The sequence below is a fragment of the Odocoileus virginianus genome, unplaced genomic scaffold (assembly GCF_023699985.2).
Source record: "Odocoileus virginianus isolate 20LAN1187 ecotype Illinois unplaced genomic scaffold, Ovbor_1.2 Unplaced_Scaffold_1, whole genome shotgun sequence".
Classification (NCBI taxonomy): Eukaryota; Metazoa; Chordata; class Mammalia; order Artiodactyla; family Cervidae; genus Odocoileus; species Odocoileus virginianus.
In genome coordinates, this window is record NW_027224263.1 from 4,447,153 (window position 1) to 4,471,120 (window position 23,968).

At 41.3% G+C, this 23,968-nt stretch overlaps 1 protein-coding gene and 1 non-coding gene across 5 annotated transcripts in view; both read right to left on the reverse strand.

The window, feature by feature from the left end:
* The window catches only part of DCX (doublecortin), a 412,950-nt gene that overhangs the window by 65,982 nt on the left and 323,000 nt on the right, over positions 1 to 23,968 (reverse strand). The gene's annotated exons all lie outside the window — the stretch shown is intronic.
* Positions 1,740 to 1,931, reverse strand: LOC139033308 (U2 spliceosomal RNA). Its single transcript, XR_011485921.1, has one exon. It is a non-coding gene; the product is annotated as a U2 spliceosomal RNA (small nuclear RNA).

Sequence of the window (23,968 nt, forward strand, 5' to 3'; positions counted from 1 at the left end):
GAAATTCACGAGGACTAATCATTCATCTTCTTCGCCACAAGGGCCATAGCTTACAAGCACTCTGGTTTCAAATAATACCCAAGAGTCTTGAAGATGCTGTACATCTAGTTTTATTCCCTAATCAGTATATATCACGTGTTATATTTTTCCTACTTTTCCTTGCCACATCTCTTTCAGTTTATGCCTGAGGGTGGGCAGGAAACTTGTTGATACAACTACTTATTGGGAGTGGTCACAATCACCCAACCCCATCTTTGGTTTTCTCATGTGGGCTAGACAACAGATGTTCTTAATGAAGATTAACTGAAATTTAATGGTCCTAATTGCCATTTGCACGGGCAGCAGATAACATCCAGTTCACACGCTGCCTTTCATGCTCCTTTATGCTTCATCACATATCAGATTTGTATTTGACTGGAGCGAATCTGACTGGCAGTACCTGCTGGCTATTCAGTGTCAAGATGCTGGCATAGCAAAGACTCACAGTCCAGGGAAACACAGAACTGTGGTGAGAATGGGCCTTGCTAATTTGTTTCCTAATATAGCTATGCTCTTGAGTTCTCAGTAATGGCAAAAAGGGGTCATTTTGGTCTGGGTGGGACTCAGGATCTGTGTTAGGAGGAAGGACAGACAAGATACTTGGTAGACTGATTTCTGTATTTTTGTGCAAACTGATCCTGCTCTCTTCTGTTTTTTTTTTTAAACTATTGGAAAGGTCTTATAAAAGTAAGCAAGGGATGTGAACATCACTGAGGAGAATATATGACAGATTCAACAAATACATGAGGAAGATGCTCCATCTCAGCAGTAACAAGGGAAATGCAAATTAAAACAAGAACAAAAGAATTACACTATTTCTCAACTATCTGACTGGCAAACATGAAAAACAAAACAAACTGTTGGGTTGGCCAAAAGTTTCATTCAGGTTTAAACCCCCAAAATATCAAGTGTTAGTGAGGTTTTCAGGAAATTAAATTTGTCAGCTCTCTGGAAGGCAATTGGTTGTAACTGATAAAATTTTAGATGTGTGTTTTTTCCATAACCCAGCAATTTTTATACCCTTTTGGAAACCCTGGCAAGCATGTTCAAGGAGGCATGTACAATGCAGTATTTGTCATAATAACCCCAGACTGGAAGCAAACTAAATGTTATTTAGTAGGGAAATAGAAACTATAGAATACTATGAATCTGTAAAAACCAATGACATAGTAGATATATTCCCATAGTTACACACAATATATGTATAAAAGTATAGATAAAGCTCTGAAAAGTTGTAGCCACAAAACTGGTTATCTCTGGGAAGGGGTCTGGGGTGGAAGAAGCCAGGTTGGTCAAAGGCATCTTCACAGTCTTATCTGTAATACTGTAATATTTTACAAGCACAATGTGTTCACATATTATTTATGTAATTAGAAATCAATTTAAAATTCAAAGGCAACATAGTTATGTTAGAGAATTTACAGACCAGAGAAAAGAAAAAAAATGCATTATCCTGCCACTTAAACACTCCCCTATGATAACTATGATGTGTATCCTTCCAGTATCTTTTTTTTTTTTTTCAGGAGATATGGGAGGAGCTTGGACAACAGAGAAGAGATGGGTGTGAAGCATGAGAAATGAGGATGGAGCCTGATAAGACTGACCCTGATAGCTCAGACCTGAGTGTCAGGGCTTCAAAAATCCAGTTGCCTGTGAGTTTAGAACACCACTTTCATTCGGACTGGCAGTTTTGTCCCCGGAGAGGATGCACCATTCCTGGAAGTACTGAAATACTAGGCCGATGCTTGGAGTGGATGGAGCAAGCTCCTATTCCAACTCCCTGCTCCAAAAATCCATTTAATATACTGTCCTCAGATAGAGGACGTATCAGGTATTAAACTGATAAGAACAGATACTACGCTTGATCTTATTTAAAAAGACTGAGAAGCGATCCAGTATCTTTTTAATGTTTCATATAGTTGTGATCATAATGTGTATCTTGTGCCTCTAATACAGACATCCGAGTTGGGTAATTTTCTGCTGTGCGAGGCTATCTTGCATACTGTAGGATGTCTAGCAGCATCCTCAACCACTAGCCACTAAAGGACAGCAGCACTCCCACAGCTGTGACAATCAGAAATATGTCTTGGCATCATTAAATGGCCCCTAGCAAAATCGCCCCTGGGTTGAGAACCATTGATTGAATATATCATTAGCATAATGTTATGAAATGAATCTTCATAACCTATCCTACGTTTCCAAACTTAAATCCAGTGAGTTGTCTCTATTCTGTTCTCATATCCCTGGCCTGTGGATTTCAACACTGGCCTTTAGAACTTGACCTTTCTCTCTGACTGCTCCTTTTCTAGGTAAGTTGACTTGGGACTCCTTAACCCAGAACTGTACTCTGACCTATCACCACTAAAGCAATTAGACAGTAAAAGCCAAGTCTCTTCCCCTGACATCTGTGGACTAATGTTCAGCTCATGGGACAGGGAATAGGGATAGCAATCAGGAAACCCAATAAGACTGTAGAAAGTAATCAGTCCAGAGACACAGCTGTGGGTCAAAACCACTGGGCGAAGGGCCAAGGCTGAGAAGAGGAAGCCAACTAGATCTCACCCCAGAATCAGCTCGCAGAACAATCATAAGCATGGTTCCCTGGCTAACAATGCTTGACTCTTCCTGTCTGTTTTATTTAGATATTTTCCAGGCCCCCAGGGCATAATCAATTCAGAGGCCATGGAAGGGATGGCATCTGTGCTTATATTCCGAATCGATAAGGAGAGGTTAATGCCAGAAGTCAGGCTTACTCTTTAAAAACATATTTACTAAGCACCACGTATAAAACATTGCTAGGTGCTGAGGATGCCAAAATGACTCTGAAATGCTTTTGTCTAAAATCTGTTTGCCACGTGATCGCCAGAGAAAAAGATCTCTCAGGAATCAAAATGTAAAACTAGTGAGAGCTCCCTTCAGTTTGAGCCCTTAGTTAGACCACGTATCACCAGTATATCACTTTGCCTCTTATAAGGGCCTGGGGAGTGAAAATTACATTATGAGGTTCTGTGGCTCCGAGACCCCAATTCAAAGAGAGGACTGAGTTCATTTCCAGAGCATAGGGAGGGTGGTATCAGATTTCATCCTGTTAGCTCACAACATGGAAATTGGAACTTCCTGCTCCCTACACTCCAAAAGTGCTCCTGTGGCCCAGGTTTCTGCAGCTCTGAGCGAAGTTGGAGGAACCTCCTCCTGCGTCCCTGTCTGTCTGGCCCCTCACTCTGGTGCCCCAAGGGAGTGCAGACAGGTTGAGCACTTAATTTCCTCAGGGGCTGGATCACTTCCCTGTCTGCCCATCTGGCCTTTTCCTGACGAGATGTTCCCTGACAATTTGAGATCTGCAGACACAAAGAAAACAGCCAAGTGAGACTGACCCTGGTGTGCAATCTGGAGAGATGGTAAAATATCCTCATAGCAGGAAAGGGAATGTGGCCGGATATGCCTTATAAATAACCCACTGTCTTCTACAGAGCGAGATGAGTTCAATCAGGGGGGTTTCCACAATGCTTTCTTGAAATTTGGGGTTTTATTGTACCCAGGGTCAGTCGCAGGCCAAATGCTGGACTGCCTCCAGTTGGAGTCCGATAGAGATAATTCCTTGCTGTGAAATACATATTTAATAACTCTACTGAATGCCTATTTCCTTTGTCTTCTTGTAGTCTTTCCTTTGTCATAGGTTTCTCTTGCACTAATGGGGCCTAAGGGAGTCACAAATAACAATGTGCTGGGTAGTAGACTGTAGTAGATTACTCAGTGGCTGCTGGCAGCAGGTTCACAATACTGGGTCCCAGTAACAGCCCCTTCTCAATTTATATTTCCAAGTCCAAGAATTACTGGTCACAGTAATCAGGGGAAGCTTAGAGCAAAACTGAGAAAAAGACCAATTAGTTTTGTTAGCCCCCAAACCCCTAGTTGTCATTCCCTTCCTAGGACACCCATTCTTTTCCTGAGTTGAACAAGCCATCCTATCCTACTCCTAAGACCCTTTATTTATAGCAATATATAAACATAATCTTGCTAAATAGCTAAATACGTTATTTTTCCTTCCAAGGCATTTCCAACACACAAGTTGGAGGGTGAGAGAGCTCTTTATTATGTTCAAAACCATACTATTGATATTTGTGTGTTCAACTCGCTTGAGCTCAGCCGTAGGAATAGGGGATCTAGGTCCCACGCCCCGCCATTTCCGTTTTCTCAAACACATTTATTGAAGAGACCCTGCCATTTATACTTCATCTGTGATGTGCCAAACTATTAAAATTACAGTGGGTTCATGGAAAGCCACATGTGGAGAGACAGGGGTTCTCCCTCTGTGGTTTTGGAACCTTTAGCCACCAGGCTATATGAGATAAGTGTGGTTTTAACATTGCCTCTTCCAAAACCATAGTCTCCATTTCAATGAAAAAAAATATCCATTTTTCTCAGGCCTCAGGTCCTGCAGCTCTCTGTGGAAAACAACAATGGTCCAAGTGGCCTGATTGAATTTAAAGACCTTCCAGAACCACAGGGTAGTGCCAAACCCTGTGCTTTATTAATTATGCCATGATTATTTTTATCTTAGGGGACCTGACTCTTTTTGTACACTACATTTGAATATTCCCTGGCTCCTATCAATCTAATGTTGGAACACGTTGATAACAGTTGGGGTTACTGGCAACTGGATTCAAGAGAGTAGATATGAGTTTATGGAGAACTGAAAATTGAAGAATCCCAATTACTACCCTGTATTTCTTGTTTCCATGTTCCCATCCCTGTGGATGGAACCATCTTTTCTTCCTTACATGAGGTTCTCCAAGGTTTCCGTGAAAGTGAAGTCGCTCAGTCGTGTCCGACTCTTTGCGACCCCATGGACTGTAGCCTGCCAGGCTCCTCCTCCGTCCATGGGATTTTCCAGGCAAGAGTACTGGAGTGGGTTGCCATTTCCTTCTCCAGGGGGATCTTCCCGACCCAGGGATCAAACCCGGGTCTCCCACATTGCAGGCAGACGCTTTTACCGTCTGAGCCACCAGGGAAGTCCACTAAGGTTCCCCTAGTTATCTCTTAATCTGTATCTCCTAATTTAATTCATATATTTATGTCTTTTTATAACAGCTTTATTGGGAGATAATTCACATGCTATACAATTATCCATCTAAAGTATACAATTCAGTGGGTTTAACATAGTCACAAAGCTGTGCAACCATGACCACAATCAATTTTAGGACACTTCCATCACTCCAAAAAGAAACCTTAGGGATTTCCCTGGTGGTCCAGTGGATAAGACTCCACACTCCTAATGCAGGGGGCCCAGGTTCAATCCCTAGTCAGGGAACTAGATCCCACATGCACAACTAAGAGTTTGCATGCCACAAAGAAGATTGAAGACCCTGCATGCCACAACTAAGACCCAGTGCAGCCAAATAAATAAATAGATAAAATATTTAAAACCAAACAAAAGAAACCTATTAGTCACTCTCAAAATCCCTCCAACTTCCCCAGCCCTAGGCAACCAATCTATTCTTTCTGTATACTAGTTCCATATATTTTAACAAGAACTTTTAGAAAACCTGTATTATCCAAGGGAATGACTCCCAAAGGGGTACCTTCTGGTGTGTGGCAGGTCCACGAAAGGAAGCATGTGGCACAGCGGTGGCCCTATGGCTGGCACATGTCAAATCACACACATTTCCAAGAGTCAAAGGTAGTGGGAAGAGGTACCCTGACGGCTCAAGCCAGCATAGCTGGAGGATTCCCCCCTCTTTGGCCCAGTTTCTTCTCATAGGTCCTGGGTCTTCAATCCTTTACCACAAAGCTTCCTTTCTGACAAAGGAACAGGTAAAGTGCCCCCCGAAACACCCACCACATACACACTTACCCTGCTCTAAAGATTTCTAACAAGAAACATTTTAAGTGATCCTGCTGCCATCCAAGGGGTAAGAAGTATATTTTGGGAAGATGCAGCCAGTTTAATGGTACCCATTTACATAAAAAAGATGCCAAAGGGCATTCCTTTCTGACCTTGAAGAGGTTCATGACAGTGTTCTGCCCCAGTAGATACTTTCCTTTATTGTTCTAATAGTTATCTATAGAGCTATGGATAACTTGTCAATTGGTTCAACAAACATATTTTGGGTGTCTACTTTGAGCTTGACGCTGTGCTGGGTGTCAGGCAAATGAAAATGAACACAACAAACCATTTTTACAAACCCAGCCTGGGTGTGCCTGCTTTTTATGGAAAATTCTGTCTATTCTCCAAAAGGTACCCCAGAGCAAAATGTATCTCTCTTTTTGGCTATGCTTAGTTGCTGAAAGTATCAGCCAAATTAATCTTTGGTTTAAGACTTTAAGGGCCCTGCTAAATGGCAAGAAACATGTTAATCTATTTTCAGCCATTACTCCTTAGTCATTTCTCAGAATAACCAAACCCTCCCTGAGCAAAGCCTTGAGGGTATGGAACCCTAGCTAGATGGTGTTTGGTGGAGGGAGAAAGATGGAAGTTACAGGTCCTCGCTACTCAATGTGTGGTCCAAGGAACAGCAGTAAGAGCATCACCTAAAGGCTTTTCAGAAGTGCAGAATCTCAGACCTCACCTCAGACTTCCTGAATCAGAAGCTGCACTTTCACAACATTCCTATTTGACTCATAGGCACTTCTGAGAAGCACGGGTCTACAGCAGAGTTTTTCAGCCTTAGCACTACTAACATTTGGGACCAGATAATTCTTTCTTGCAGGGGGTGGGGGAACTGTCCTATGCATTAGAGTGTTTATTAGTATCCCTATACCTATTGGATGCCAGTAGCACCCATCCCACCACGTTGTGACAAACAAAACTATCTCCAGACATTGCCAAATATCCCATTGTGGGGTGGGGAGGGGGGAATAGATTACCTCAGATTGAAAACCACTGGTCTATAGAATGCTTTATTAATTTCCAGTCATTCAAGTATAACCTTCAGAATTTTTTTCCATCACCACACACACTTTTTAAAAAATGACTATTTTTTGTCTATAGAAATTAGCCTCATCCTAAATAGTAATAGTGATGAAATAATAGGACAGATGTGCTATTTTTTCTAGTACATCTAAAGCCAAATATAACTATTAGAATTTGAAATGCTTATCTAGGAAACCCATAAATATATCATGTATCATGGGTGGAGTGTCTACCAACTTTTAGAAAACCCTGGCCCTGAGTATAGTTGTGGAGTAGGGCAGGTCCAAAGCATTGGACAAATTTGAGTTGCCAGGAATGTTAACAGGATGCATAGTGCTTGGAAGTAGAGAGAGGCCATTAAAAGCAAATTTATTTCTCTACTCAACTTTGTTTCTGACCAGGCCAAAGTAGTAGGTTTAGATATTAGAACATTAGACCTACATATATTTTGGAGACTCCAGGAGTAGCCATTTTGACTTGATCTAGCATATGGCTAATTTCATTTCCCTCCGAACTACTGGTGACTACACTGGTTCCCCAAATGATTCCACTGTAGTCTGACACAAATTTCACACAACGCTTCTTTGGCCATATGTCAGTCTAATTACAGAGTCTTTGCTTCTCCTGGCAGAACTGCCTTTCATATTCAGGGGAGATAATAATCCCATCTCTGAGTTACATCAATGATTAAATGACCTGGTTCACTGCTTCTCAGCTGAATCAGTAGCCTGTGACCCCTGGCACATTGATTGCAGAAGGAAATATTTTTATGTGACTTTAACATATGGGTCATTTACAACGTGAGTTCCTTCCCACATAAAAGCCATTATAGATCCATGAAACTTGAATAGGGGGAAGGGAGAGAGGGGGGAGGTGACAGAAAGGGAAAGAAAGGGGAGGTGAGAGACAAAGAGAGAGAGAGAGAGAGAGAAATTCTGTGTAGGGTTGGCAGCAAATATATGCTCAGTGCACTTTGGAAAGCCCACAGGCTGACACTCTGGGATCCTGGGGCTTCTGCTCCTCTAGAAGAGACCTAAATGATGCTTGTTGGTAACACAGTCCCCCACCAGCTCCTTAAAAACAAGAGGTGGCAAGACAAGAGCTAACATCCAAGCAACTTTGGGCTCTCTTTTCTATGATCCCACAACCTGTGTTCAGCTCTAAGTGTCCCGTCTACCACTTAGCCAGAAGCTGAGTGTCTTCCTCTCCAGCAGCTGCAAAGTAGAGGACTTGTTGTTGCTGTTCAGTTGCTCAGTCATGTCTGACTCTTTGCGACCCCATGGACCGCAGCATGCCAGGCTCCTCTGTCCATCACCAACTCCCGGAGCTTGCTCAAACTCATGTCCATCGAGTCAATGATGCCATCCAACCATCTCATCCTCTGTCGTCCCCTTCTCCTTCTGCCCTCAGTCTTTTCCAGCATCAGGGTCTTTTACAATGAGTCAGCTCTTTGCATCAGGGCAGAACCTGGGGCAAAGAGCTAGTGGATGGGAGTGGGTGGGAGAGGGAGGTGGCTTCTACCTATAATTAACTGATGCTCTTCATTACAGTTCTTCCCAGTGCTGCTTTCAGTTAGAGGAAATGTTTGAGGTTAGGGGTAGAGGGTACAGAGTGGAGATATACAAGTGAGAAGGAGGGATGGGCTATCACTGACTGATGTTATCAGGACGCTTTCAGTTTTGAACCCAGGGACACTTATTGTGAGTTGGCTTTGAGAGTCCAGAGCACATTGTGTTTGTTTTAAAGGCCCTTGAGATTCACCTTGAGAGTTTTTTTTAAAACCTACGCTGGGCTCCCTAGTCCGGACTAACGTAATTCTGAAATTCTGAGGGGATCCTATTTATCAGCATTTTTAAAAAGCTCCCCAAGTGATTCTAATCTATTTTTCCAACATTTTACTATGAACATATTCAAACACATAATAGTCTGTGTCACCTAGATCCTGTAATCAGCATTTGCTATATTGTTTTAACATATATCTGTCCCTCTATCAACCTCTCTTATTTCTGGATATGTTTCAAAATAGGCTGTAGACACTTCATCCTTAAATACTTCTGTAAGCATATAATTAATTAGAGTTCAATATTCGTTTCATTCAGTGAAATGTACAAATTGGAAATGTACCATTTGATGAGTTTTGACAAATGCATGTACCTATATAGTACAAACTCTTATCAAGATATAAAAAAAATTCATGAATCTTCCAAGTGAACACTCAGCCCCACACCTGAGGGGCCATCAGTGTTCTATTCTGATTTTTTCCAGATGATTTCAATTTGTAGCTCAGGTGGAGAACCCCTTAAGGAGAGACACAAATTCCAGCTCCCCAGCCTTTTGTAATTGCGTCAGTAGAGCTTATTAGCTAATAGCGCTGGAGTCAGCTAGCTTGAGGGCAAATCCGGCTCAACCAATTGCTATTTGTGAGATTTTAGGCAAGTTAACCTATATGAACCCGTTTCCTCACCTATAAAATAGGGATCATAATAGTAGCTATCACACCATGTTGATTGGAAGACCTAAATGAGATAACATAAATAAGTTAGCAATAAAGTTAATGTTAATTAAGTTAACATGCTTACAATTGGCTAGGCACTGAGCTAATTGCATGGATTGTCTCATCTAATCCTCCCTACTGTTAGGATCCCCATGACAGATAGGAAAAGAGGCTTATAATCGGGAAGTACCTTCCCCAGAATTACACAGCTAATACTTGGAAGAGCCAGAATATAATCCCAAAGTGCTTTGATTTCAAGGATCAGACTCCCACACTGTTAACTAGTACACTTCTGCCTCTATGCCTGACACACATAGTAAGAGCTCAAAAGTGCTGTATATTGTATTGCACATTGTATCATATAGATTTACCAGTTATTTATATTGTGTTCAGTTACAGAGTCCAAATGAAGGAATGGAACCTTTGACCCAAGCACAGAAAAAGCTTCTCAGCAGCCCAACGTTGCTGGTCCACACCTTGGCATGATCACCTGTATCTATTGTGTTCCTAATAATGTCCTTTCCATGGTGACTCTGAGAATCTTCAGCAATAAGACCAGCCACTGTACTGAACAACACACAAAGGTCCTTGTGAAAACATCCCTCTGGAAGAAAGAACTATGGGAAGCGCTTTTTTTCCCATTAACACATTCAGCTCCCTGGCGCTCTGTTCTGCAGCTGTCTAAGTGTTGCAGTCGCTCAGACAAAGAGCTTGCTGGAATATCAGTGACATCATCCACTTCAGCTCTGACAGACTTGCCAGGAGCTGCGTGATTAACATCTCCACGGTACCAGAGAACAGGCAGGGCTCACTCAAGCTACACTATGCTACTCTTCCTCCTAATGAGAATCCCACTAAATTGGACAATTATCCCCACCCTATTCAAGGTGGCCTTTATGTGCAACCAGAGCCCATTTTCTTCCAAAGTAAGGCAGCATCACACAGAGCCATCTTACTCCTCAGTCTCCCTTATTGGGCCACTCCTTTCTAACAGGCTGGATGATACTGGTTGGTTGGCAAAGGAAAGAGAGTGGCATGCTCTGGGCAGGGAGCAGATGGGTGTCTAGTAGTAAACTGTAGCCGAGGCTTAAGAGGAAGCACAGTGACAGCTGAAAACAGAACAGAACTTCTTTTATCACCATCAGAAATCCTATGAATGGTTATTAAATCGATTTCAAAGCTTTGGAAGCTCTGTTCAGTAGGCAGGCAGCAAAGGGAGTGGGAACAAGATGAGAAGGGGTACTAAGACTTCAGGCTCAGTGCTCCTTTGGAATCTGATTTTCAGGCTTCTTTTAATCATGTGATGGCTATGAGGGACCCTTCCACCAGGGAAGGGAAATAGCTGGCAATTTAGCTAAGCAAGTGCCTGAGGTTATGATGAAGTCAGCAATTAAGAGGTTCTTTCCGATAGAGGAAAGCTGATAACAATGCAATGAAGTGAGGTTCTCTGTTAGGAAGGTCAGTGTTCCATTATCACAACACCCATGGAGTTAACGTCCCCAGAGAATCATTACTATGTATTTGATACAAGTTATTGAACTTGCGGCCAAAACACACCAAGGCTGGCCTTTCTAGCCAGTATCCTATTATCCTTCTAGACCCAAAGTGGCTGAGCATTCCATTTAAGTATAGTGCTGTAGGAACACAGGGATCAAGTTCAAGACACCATAAATACCTTCCCTGGTTCCTAATTCCATATGCTGCATGCTTAGTCACTCATTCGTGTCCAACTCTTTGTGACCCCACAGACTGTAGCCTGCCAGGCTCCTCTGTCCATGGGATTTCCCAGGCAAGAATACTGGAGTGGGTTGCCATTTCCTTCTCCAGGGGATCTTCCCAACCCAGGGATCGAACCCATGTCTCCTGTGTCTCCTGCATTGGTAGGCAGATTCTTTACCACTGAACCATCTGGAAAGCTCTCCTGATTCCACAGAAGAGGAAAAAAATATTTGTGTGAATTTTGACGAACAAAACTGACTCAGTCCTTTAGGATATTTTGCCTGTGTGGATACTCTGACCTTCAATCCAAGGAGTCACATATCTTAGGGAGTGCTCTAGTCCTCTTTCAAGGTTATTAGTACACAACAATGGTGTGTGCTGAGCCAAAAATAGGAAAAACTAGTTGTATTTACTCTTGTTTCTAGGAAAAATTGTGGTTTCTGGGACAAATATCTTCAGACTTGCTAAGAGCTAATGTTAGGCAGCATCAACTCCTGGCTGAAAAGAGAGTCCAAACTACCAGGCATGGCCCAATTGAATCCAGGACCCTCAGAAGTAAAGTAAATTTTAAAAATCAATAATAATATTAATAGATGCCAGTTTTGAGTGCCTACTATGCACCATGGACTCTATGACAGCTATGTTTAATTATCACAAGAGACTTCTGAAGTAGGAATAGTGTCTGGGATATTGTAATTACTCAATAAATACTACCTAGTACCACTGTACCCATTTTACAGATGATAAAACTAAGGCTCAAAGAGGCTTAGTAACTTTTTTAGGGTGACAATCTGTAATTGACTGTAACACTTTAAAGACAGTTGGAATTGGATACATCCTGCCTTATTCTCTCCTAAACAAACCCAGGCTCATTAGAGTAACAGCCATGGGCTCCTTGCATCTGTCCTTTTCCTACTTTGATTCCTGATTTTAGAGTCCATAAAATTACACTGAAATTTGAGAGTAGATGCCTATGTGGGATATATCACCACTATGGACACAAAGGAATTCTTTCTTAAAGTTAATAAAGTAGAGCCTATGCCATAATGAGAACTCCAAAGGAGGCAAAGAAACCAAGGCCCATTGGGCAGGCCTGGAAAGAGTGTTAGGGTTAGGCTAATCCCCTCTACAGTCATTATGTGATTCCCACTACCCACCCACTCAAGCATAGCCCAGAGTAGATTTAAGAAGCTTTCTGTGAATAGCCGTGCAGCACTAAGGCAGCATTCTTGAGTTTCCTTACCCTTCAAGTTGACTGATGGTTAAAATGATTTGTGAGTCCTACTCTTGATTGCCAACTTCATATCTTAGGGTCCCCCCACTCATTTATATTTACAGTGCAGCACCTGGAAAATGATCTGTTGCTCTTAAGTAAACACACACTTTACACAGAGTCCTCTCTGTCAGAAAAAAATATAGTTACCCAAGCTAGTAACACCTTTCTCTGCTACTCACTGGAAAAGCACCAGGGGAAGGCATTGGCCTATAAAACAATATAATTGCTTTGATCATCTTGACTAAGTGGCATGATGTGATTATCAAATTCATTAGGTTGTCTCCAGTGGGAAATGAAACAAAGGACAGACTATTACAACAATCCAATTTCCCCTACTTTGCCTACACTTGCCACAAAGATTTCCAAAGTTAGAATTGACAACAATATTCAGCACCATGGACAACACCACTAGCTGTTAACTGTGCGAAACAGGGTATGGGACACGTTTTAGCTCCCTGAGTTCCTGCTCTTTATTCTGCTTGCCTCCCTTAGCGATCAGGTATTTATAAAGATAGTGGAGTGGGTTTGATACTGTTCTATAGGAAGAACCAGGAATGAAACAGCGGAGGGCTTTAGAAAACAGAGTTTTAAGGAAAAATCAGAATTGAAGGCAGCCGTGGCTCAAAGAACCAAGTGGATTGAAATGTGTCCTTAGATAGTTATTCCTGCATATCAACACTCCCACAGACAGAGCCTTTAATCTAGTGATGAGATGGAGTGTGCAAACAGCAGTTGGTAGCCTGTGCAGACCCTTCCAGAAACCTTCACCTTGACACTGGTCTTTTGGCAAAATGGTCCTTAGAAGTCCCTGCCTAAGAAGAAAAGGGAATGAATGAAAATAAGAGAGGCTATAGAGATTTCTGTACTATGAAATACAGCCCAGACAAACTAATTTGGAATAAACTCCTACGGAGAGTGGGAATGAGAACATGCCATTTCAAATAATCAGCTGACCACTGGGTCTTGCCAAACAGTAAACTAAACCAATGAAAGTGAGAGCTGAAAGGACCCTTATACATTCTCTAGCTCAGTGGTGCTCAAATGTGAGCTTGTATCAAAATCACCCAGAGGGCTTGTTAAACCAGATTGAGGGCCCCACCCCTAGAGTTTTTGATTCAGAAGGTATCATGTAATCTGGTAATCTGCACTTCTACAAATTCCCAAGTGGTGCTGATGCTGCTGACTGAGGAGGAGCACACTATGAAAACCATGTTCTAGTCCAACCTCTTTCAGAGCATAGGAAAGGCAACAGAAGCCCTAAAAGAGCAGTGACTTGTCCTTGGTCACACAGCTGGTTACAGTCCATCTACTGAGTCCTACATCCTGGGCCTCCTGATTATCAATCATGTGTTTTTATTTCAGAGTATGACAATCATATTTAGTCACTATAGTGGCATCTAAGGGAAAACTATAAAGGAAGTTGATCACAAGAGAAATGGATTCAGCCTTTTCTTTGCTTCAGTTTCTAGCATACTTGTCAAAGCAGTGCCAAGCCAGGTGTGAGGCTTGACCCTCCATAACAGCATCAGAATGGCTCTCTCTACTTCTATTACTCTTTTGATATCAACCCCATGCAAAATTCACACAAAATTGATTGCATACTAGGTAGGATTCCAGATTTAGCAAATAAAAAGACAGTTATATTTGAGTTTTTCATTGTTTATCTTTAACTCAGATTGTAACTGGGTGTTCTGTATTTAATCTGGCAAACTGAATCCTAAAATATGAAACTGCTGGGCAGTTTGAAAAAGGGAGTTACCTTCTCAGCTCATGGTTCAACTATGTCCTCCCCAAACCAGACTCTAAGAGGCTAAGAAACACCTGACCCTGCCACCTCCTGCCTCCACCTGCTGCCTGCCAAGCTTATTGGGGCTCTATTGAGACACAGTAGAAAGGCTGTGATTTGATGAACAGCAAAAAAAGAAAAAAGCAGCAGCAGCTGAACTGGTATCCTCCAGCATTTTTCATTTCTATGAAAAGTTTGATTCTGGTTTCATGCCCTGTGATTAACCAAAACAAGAGGAAGACAAATAAAAATTCTGTACAGCTGTTTCACACTGACAGACCTGACCTTCCCAGCTGAGGGTTCTTTGTGCTGGGAAATTGTTACCTAGCAACCATGCCTTGCAGCTGCCAGACTCCAAACACTGAAAGCATGACTTACAGAAAAGAAGCAAGGAGAAGAAGGGTGGGGTGGGGACTGCTTCAATCTGAGCTTTGTCTTAGGGTCTAATACTATATGCCAGTAAGAGAAGACAAGCAGGAAACGAAGCCCCTTCCTGCTGTGATTCAGTTGCCAACCAGGCTGCTTGAGCTCAACTTCCTGTCACCTCCACCTGCTCTAGCAGTTAACCCTGGTAAGGTTGAGGGAGAAATGGGAATGAAGATGCTTCCCAGAGATGTCAAATATTCTGGGTGGTAAACATGGCTCTTACTCTTTGGCAACACACATTTTTAATAATTAGGCATTTCGTTCTCCTTCCTTGTCCTCCTTCGTTCTCCTCCTCCTCTCTCTCTCCCCGCTCACCCTCCGTCCTTCTTTCTCTTTCTTTTTAAATTAAAAATAGAGGGGAACCTCCATCTTTATTTTTTCTAACTGCAGAAGGTGAAGGATTACTAGTTCAACGGCTTTCAAATATTAGCACTTATGTGAGTCACCTGGTCAGTATCTTAAAATGCAGGGTTCTGAGTCCCATCTTCTAGCAAATCTGATTTAATAGATTTGGGTGAGGTTCAGGAAATCTGCATTTTTAACAAGTTCCCCACGTGGATCGAGACTATGAACAACAAAATATTGGTTAGTGGTGTCTTTGACATAAAGGTTTTTCAAAAAATTTTATGTGTTCAAACAGTATTCTTCACACCACCCAACAATCTCCCCTAACAGATAACCATCTTCTAACTTCATACATCCAATGAGGTAGTGGCTTAGTTTCTGTCTCTAGGCATGGAAAGCCTCTTTAGGAGGCTCTAGTTTGGAGGCTTCACTAGTTTGCCCCTAATACATGCCCAGTTGTCTGTCTCTAAGCATCCATTTTATCTCTGTTGACTGCACTGCCCATTTGAAGACATCCTGCTGGTTATATTGTTCATGTAGTAGCTTTCCACTGCTGTATAATAAATTTAGCAGCTTTAAACAACACCTACTCATTATCTCACATTTTCCCAAGGATCTGGAGTCCCTGCACAGCTTAACTGGGACCTCTGCTCAAGAATTGCACAAGGCTGCAATCAAGGTATCTTCTGTATTGCAGCTCTCAGCTGGGTTCTGGGTTCTCTTCCAGGCTCACTCAGGTTGTCATTAGAACAGTTGCTTGCAATTATAAGACTGACGTCCTGATTTTCTTGCTGATTGTCAGCCAGGGGCCACTCTCAGCTCCTAAAAGCCATGTGCTCAACGGGCACTGTCACATGATAATGGTTTACTTCTTCACAAGCAAAAGAAAAGCTTTCTGACTTCTCCCATCTGTGACCTCCAGGCCCTCTAATATTTTTACTTCAATTCTGTCATTCTGTGTGACCACTAGGAGCTACTGTGCTTCAAATTTAAAAGAGTGAAGCATTGCATATTGTAATATATAATATTTTAGTTTATAAGAGTACATTGTAATTCATACATGAACTATATTACTGAATTTGAATATTGTAAAAATAGAAACTTATTTTTAAAACTGACAGCTTTAAAGAGAGAAAATTTACATACCATATAACTCACCCATTTAAAGGATACAATTCAGTGTTTTTTAGTATATTCACAGAGTTGTGCAAATACCATCACATCAATTTTGGAATATTCTCATTACCCCCCAAAAGAAACCCCATACCTATTAGCAGGCACTCCTCATTTCTCCCCAAACTTCCAACCCTAGGCAACCACTTACCTACATTCTGTAAATATGGATTTGCCTATTATGGACATTTTACAAAAATGGAATCATGTAGTTTTGTGCCTGAACTTACTTACTTACTTACTTCCTGAACTTACCATAATATTTTCACAGTTAATTCATGTTGTGATATGTATAAGTACTTCATTTCTTTTTATGACTGAATAATATTCCAGTTCAAGGATACAGCATATTTTATTTATCTTTTCATTAATTGATGGGCATCTGAGTTGTTTCCACCTTTTGGCTATTATGAATAATGCTGCTATGAACATTTGTGTACAAGTTTTTCTGTAAACATATATTTTCATTTCTCTGGGGGTATTCCCCTAAGAGTAGAATTGCTGGGTAATATGATAACTCTATGTTTCCAGATCATTTCCAAAGTGGATGTGTCATTTTACATTCCCACAAGCAGCTTTTGAGGGTTCCAATTTCTCCACATCCTTACCAACACTTTTTATTTTCTGCTTTTTTTGATTATGGCCATCCTAATGGGTATGAAGTGGTATCTCACTTGTAGTTTTAATTTGCATTTCCCTAATGATTAATGATATGGACCATCTTTTCATGTGCTTATTGGCCATTTGTATATCTTATCGGGAGAAATGCCTAGTCAAACCCTTAGCATATTTTAAGCAGAGTATTTGCCTTTTTTTTGTTTTGTTTTGTTTTTACCATTGATTTGTGAGAGTTCTCTCTATATATTCTAGGTGCAAGTCCCTAATCAAATATATTATTTCCAAATATTTTTCCCATTTTATGAATTATCTTTCCACTTTCTTGATGGTATCATTTATAGCACAGGTTCTTAATTGTGATAAAGTCAAACTTTTCTTTGGTTGCTTATATTCTTGGTGTCATATCTAAGAAACCATTGCCTAATCTAAATTCAAGATTTATATATGTTTTTTACAGAAAGTTTTATATTTTTACTCTTATATTTAGGCCTTTGATTCATTTTGGTGAATTTTTTGTATATGGTATTAGGTGGGGTCTAACTTTTTATATGTTTATGCTTTGCATGGATGCATATCCATCCAGTTATCCAAGCATCATTTGTTGGAAAGAGTATTCTTTCCTCATTGAATTGTCCTGGTGCTCTTTTTGAAAGTAACTGACATTAAGTGTGAGGGTTAATGTCTAGACTCTCTGTTCTACTCCGTTGATCTACATGTCAGTCTTTATGCCAGTACCACATTGTTTTGATTAATATAACCTTGTGGTAAGCTTTGAAATTAGGAAATATAAGTCCTTTCATTTTGTTATTCTTTTTCAAGATTGTTGGCTGCTCTGAATCCACTGAATTTCCAAATCAATTCTAGTATTAGATTATTAATTTCTGCAAAGAAGTCGGCTAGGGCTTCCCTGGTGACTCAGATGGTAAAGAATCTGCCTGCAATGCAGGAGACCTGGGTTTGATCCCTGGGTTGGGAAGATCCCCTGGAGAAGGAAGTGGCAATCCACTCCAGTATTCTTGCCTGGGAAATCCCACGGACAGAGGAGTCCATGGGATCACAAAGAGTTGGACACAACTGAGTGACTAAACACAGCACAGTATTTTGATAGGGATTTTATTGAATCTGTAGATCAGTTTAAGAATGTCGTCTTAATACTATGCCATTTTTCTCTTTTGAACTGTTTTATAATATCTGGCTCCTTCACTCATTATACATTAAATAAATCAAATAGTTAACACATGTTCATTTCTTCATCTGTGCAAGAGTCCTGACTTTACCCCTTTTTGAAAAATATCTTTTAACACCTGTAGTTTTGAGTAAGCGTACTTCTTCCATTTCATAGAGGTGGGAACTGATGTCCTGATAGGTTAAGTGTCTGACTTATAGCTGGAACCACAGCCTAAAGATAGAACTGCTTCTGAAACCCAGGTTTTCTGACTCCCAGTCAAAGATGCTTTCACCGGACCACACTCTCTTCCTTTGTTTCTTAATTTACAAAAATTAAAATGGCATAAATGATGCTGTTGAAATAATTCCATTAAGTTTCTGCTTGGAATATAAGTCCTCTTCCCCTCTTTCCCCTTCTCCAAACTCTTTATTAACAATAAGATTTTACTATGCAAATTTTGTGTCCTTATGTTTTATCTGTATATTTATTATAGATGAATTTATCAGGTTTGAAATATTTGTGTAGCATCTGTTTCCTAAATCAAAAGGTATCTGGAGATTCCAAAATTTGGTGCAAAGTATTGGACAGAAGACAGTGTTGAATGAAAGTACCAGTGAAGCACAGCCCATGGCACAGGAAACCCCAGAACTGGAAGCATAACTTGGGTGGTGGAGAATTACCTGTGTGTAGTGATATGGTGAAAGGTCCTTGTTGGGGTGGGTAGGGAAGCTGGCATGGAAGACTGTAGAATTGTTCTCAAGACTCAAGCAGGAGGCCATTTGTTCTGTTACATGAAGAAAACAACTCTGTCCAGAACATTTCAAAACTGTCCTCTTTAGAAAACAAGCTTATCTTATCCTTCAGTTTTGTCTGTTTAAGCAAAATATTTCATTCTCTAGCATTTACTTGCAATAAAAAATGTCTGTGTTGACATGTAAGTCCCAGTAACTGTGCTTGTCCAAAGCTGAAAGTCCTCAATACCCACTTACTCTGAAAATCAGGCTCTGTGTCAAAAAACCCAAAATTCAACAAGGAAGAAGAGGCCTGCAGTTTCAGCTTGTAAGAAAAAAAGACATAAAGTTCTTATTTATAATCCACTCCAAAGGGTTTTTGATGATGCAAGAATATTATTCTGTTTTCCTCATGTAGCCTTTGATTCTTGAAATGTGCATGTAATCCAACTGCCTGCCAGCAGTTGATAAGGCTTCTGATATATATAAATTCAAAACAGAGGAGTTTAGCTATGTCTCTCTGACAGTCACTGTATGCTTCAATATCTATCAGAGATAATCCACCTGATAATCCTTGTACACTACCTCACAGAGTTGTTGTGATGATTAAAACAGATAACAGAAGTGAAAGATCCTCTAAAGTATGAGGCACCGGACACACATAAAATGTTTTTATTACTATTCAACTCACATCTTTCATCTTTGGATTTTTCATTATCCGCAAGTCAATCAGTGGGATACACCACATCAACAAACTGAAGACCATCTTTCATCTTTTATCAGTGGAATATCTACTAAAGCTTAAAGACTTAGGTGAACTACTTCATAATGCAAGATGTAAGAAAAAGGGGCAGGATTTGCTCAGAACTATAAATTTGCAACATACATGATAGTTTGCAGAGCACTTTCACATACACTATCTCATTTAAGACACACAAAACCTTATTCATTAGGCAAGGCAACGGAATTCTTCAAGGGCAGAGGATTTATCTTACTCATCTTAATATATTCCCAACATCCAATGGAACGCCTGGAAAAATCAGTGTTTGTTGAATTCATGTTATTATTTCTATCCCCATTTTATAGTTCCAGGAAGAGTAGGGACAGAGCTGACATGTGAACTCAAGTTTTCCAAACATATTGTGTCACTCCCTTGTACCTTGGATGCATGCATGCTAAGTCGCTTCCGTTGTGTCCTAATCTGTGCGACCCTAGGGACTGTAGCCTGCCAAGCTGCTCTGTCCATGGGGTTCTCCAGGCAGGAATACTGGAGTGGGTTGCTGCGCCCTCCTCCAGGGGATCTTCCTGACCCAGGGATCGAACCCTCATCTCTTATGTCTCCTGCATTGGCAGGTGAGTTCTTTACCACTAGCGCCACCTGGGAAGCCCCCCCCCCCCCCCGCCCGAGCCCTTGTACCTTACTACTAGTATTATTTACAGTAGCAGTTCTCAGACTTTGGTGAAGATCAGACTCACCACAAAGATGGTTGGAACTCAGATTGCTGGGCCTCACCCCAGAATTTTGGATTCAGTAGATCCAGAGTGGGAACTGAGAATGTGTTTTCTAACAAGTTCCCAGATGATTCTGACATTGCTGATCCAGGAACCACATGCTGAGAAACACTACCTGACAGCCTTGTTTGTTCTTCTGACCAGCAGCATCAGCACCACCTGGGAACTTGTCAGAAGTGCAAAATCTTGCATATAAGTTCAAGTTGGACAAGCACTAGAGAACAATGAGGTCAGTGCCAGCTGCACATCAGAATCATCTGAGGGAACAGAATCATTTGAGAATACAGATTCTCAAGCCCCTCCCTGGAGAGGAGGTATCTGGGTGACTCTGATGCACAGCCACTTGGGGAAACATTGCTCTGGACTAGTGATATCCCAATATATTTTTATCACAACTCCCTCACGTTCCCCATCCCCACCCCCACATCTTATTCTCCCAAAAGCTTCCCTGGGTGGTAAAAGTCCATCAGAGAAACATTTTATGGATGTACTGGAACACCTTTAGCAACTGGTAGTTGCCCAGATAAATGGCCTAAGCATTGATTTTTGTAAAAACAATATTCTAAACACTGAGGTACGCTGAAGGGTAAAGTAAGTGCAAGGTGGGATCTGTGGGGGAGATAGACTTATTACACCTTTAAAAAATTACAAAACAATGAATTATTAACTCCCTGACATTCTCAGTATGATTTATATTGAAATAGGATATGTGAATTGAAACAGTCAAGAAAGTTTCACAAAAGAGGTGGGCAGTGGGACTGCATAAAAATTTATCTTACATTTGAATCGTTTTTTTCCCTAGGAAATCATTCAACCAATAGTATCTCAGACAAATAATATAACTCAACAACAGAATATAACTCAATATAACTCAAAAATAGGAGCTAAACAGGGAAAGTAGAAAATGCACTTAACAGCCGACCTCACACTCTGGTATAGAAGGATGAATTACAAAGAATGGATATGGTGGAATAAAGAAAGGGTAGGAATGGGAAAATGTATCTTGAAAGGAAATTACCCTGATTTTCCACCCTCTGCAAAGTGAAGCATCTTCAAGCTCAGTGCAACATGAAGTCTCCCAAACCAGGAGCAAGTGAAGGCCCTTCTAAGAAAAAAGGGCCTGATATCATGCTAAAACCTCATTTCAAATCTCTTTCTCTGCCTCTAGGGATGATGTGCCCCAAACAGATAATATAAGCTGGAAGTAAGCTAGAACTAGGCTAAATAGCTCTCCCTGCTACGGATCTATGAACTCCTACATTTACACTATGCTTATGCTTCTTCTTGAAAAACTGTGACTTTTTAGGGCAATGTTTGCCATCATTGGAAGGACTGATGTTGAAGCTGAAACTCCAATACTTTGGCCACCTGATGTGAAGAACTGACTCCTTGGAAAAGACCCTGATGCTGGGAAAGATTGAAGGCAGGAGGAGAAGGGGACAACAGAGGATGAGATGGTTGGATGGCATCACTGACTCGATGGACATGAGTTTGAGCAAGCTCTGGGGGTTGGTGATGGACAGGGAAGCCTGGAGTGCTGCAGTCCAGCTGCAGTCAGACATGATTGAGCAACTGAACTGACTGATACCATCTTTGGGCTTTTATGGTGGCTCAGCTATAAAGAAACTGCCTACAATGCTGGAGATGCAGGAGACATGTGTTCGATCCCTGGGTTAGGAAGGTCCCCTGGAGAAGGGCATGGCAACCCACTCCAATATTCCTGCCTGGAGAATCCCATGGACAGAGGAGCCTGGCGGGCTACAGTCCATGGGGTTGCAAAGAGTCGAACACAACTGAGCACACACACAAACATGCGTGCCATCTTTATTTACCAATGATTCAATCTAATAATTGGAATGGAACACTGACTCATTTGTTAATTTAGGGAGACCTGGAAAATAAAAGAGAATGTCCTTCTAGTGTAATTTAATGACAGAGGGGATGTTTAGCCTGCTTGCCAATGGACATTTTCTGATTCTGTTGATACAATAAACACATGAATAATGTGTTATGTTATTAGGAGCACTTTCACAGTTATTTTGATATTCAAGGTCCCTTTTACCTCTGAAGTTTTATGATCTAATATTATCCTTCTAACAACCATATGAGGTAGGTTGAACAGGTTCCTTAACCTGCCCTGGGCCTCAGTTTATTCATCTATAAAATGAGAGGGTTGGACTAGAACAATGGTTTGCAATGTAGGCTGAACATTGCCTTGCCTGGGGAGATTTAAAAGATACTGATACTGTTACCTGGGCCCACTTCCAAGGATTCTGATATGATTGGTGTGGGGCCAGGCCTGAGCACTGGGACTTCCTAAAGTTCTCCAAGTGTTTCTAAGGGGCAGCCAGGACTAAAACTCCCTGAACCAGATGAGGTCTAGGCCTTCTCCCATCTCTGACATTCTGAGTCTGAATGTTATTTGAATTTTTTTTGGATGAGGATACTGAGGCACAGAGAGGTTAAATGACTGCCAATAGTTAAAAATTAAGTCAGTTCTAAGATGGGAGATAGAACTTATATCTTTCTACTTCAAAGCTTAGACCTCTATTTCAGGCTGGCTTCAGTTTACCTAATGTCCAAACATATATGGTCCTTAAATTAAGCCTTCTACCTTTATGTATAAAAATCCAGCATTTCAGAAATATCACTCTTGGCCCATTTGGCTTCCTCTGTTGAGTTCACTATGAAAGTGAAAGCTGTGTCTGACTCTTTGCAACCCCATGGAATAGTCCATGGAATTCTCCAGGCCAGAATACTGGAGTGGGTAGCCTTTCCCTTCTCCAGGGGATCTTCCCAACCCAGGGATCAAATCCAGGTCTCCTGCATTGCAGGTAGATTCTTTACCAGCTGAGCCACCAGGGAAGCCCAAGAATACTGGAGTGGGTAGCCTATCCCTTCTCCAGGGATCTTCCTGACCCAGGAATCAAACCAGAGTCTCCTGCATTGCAGGTAGATTCTTTACCAGCTGAACTACCAGGGAAGTCAGCTGAGTTCACTGTACCCTCTTCTCTATTAGAAGGCCTGCCCAAATTTTCTTCTACCTGCCCCTCATCTAAGTGTGCATGCATTCCTTTAGTACTGGCTCAGTTAATAAAGAGTCTGCCTGCAACGCAGGAAACCCAGGTTCTACCCTGGGTCGGGAAGATCCCCTGGAAAAGGAAATGGCAACCCACTCCAGTATTCTTGCCAGGGAAATCCCATGGACAGAGGAGCCTGGTGTGCTACAGTCCACAGGGTTGCAAGAGTCAGACATGACTGAGTGACTAAACCTACCTATCTACTCACTAAGTCATTCTCTACTCTCTCATTCATTCAACAAATATATTAAGCGTGTACCATGGTCTAGATACTGTTCTAGGTCCTGAGGATATATCTATGAACAAGACAAGGTCATGCCCTCAACAAATGTTTGTATTTTATTCTACAGGATTTAAGGCTTTATTCTAGGTATGGAGCATGTCTTCCTAACTAGACTGTATCTTATTGGTTCTGTTTCTCTGAAGACTCCTGGCTAACACAGGCCATACAATAAATATATTGGGCTTTATGATCCCAACCAGTCTCCATCATATATTTTTCTTCTTTTTTATTTTTAAACCTATAGTTTGCAGGCCCTTGACCTACTGTATTGTGAGTAATGGAAAATCACATTCTCCTTTGTTTTCCAAAGGGAAGTTTCCTAGAGACTGCAAATGCTGATCAACTTCACTTCTTTCTAATTCTATTTCACTCTACTTTTGTTTTGTATCCCCACCAGTTTTGCCT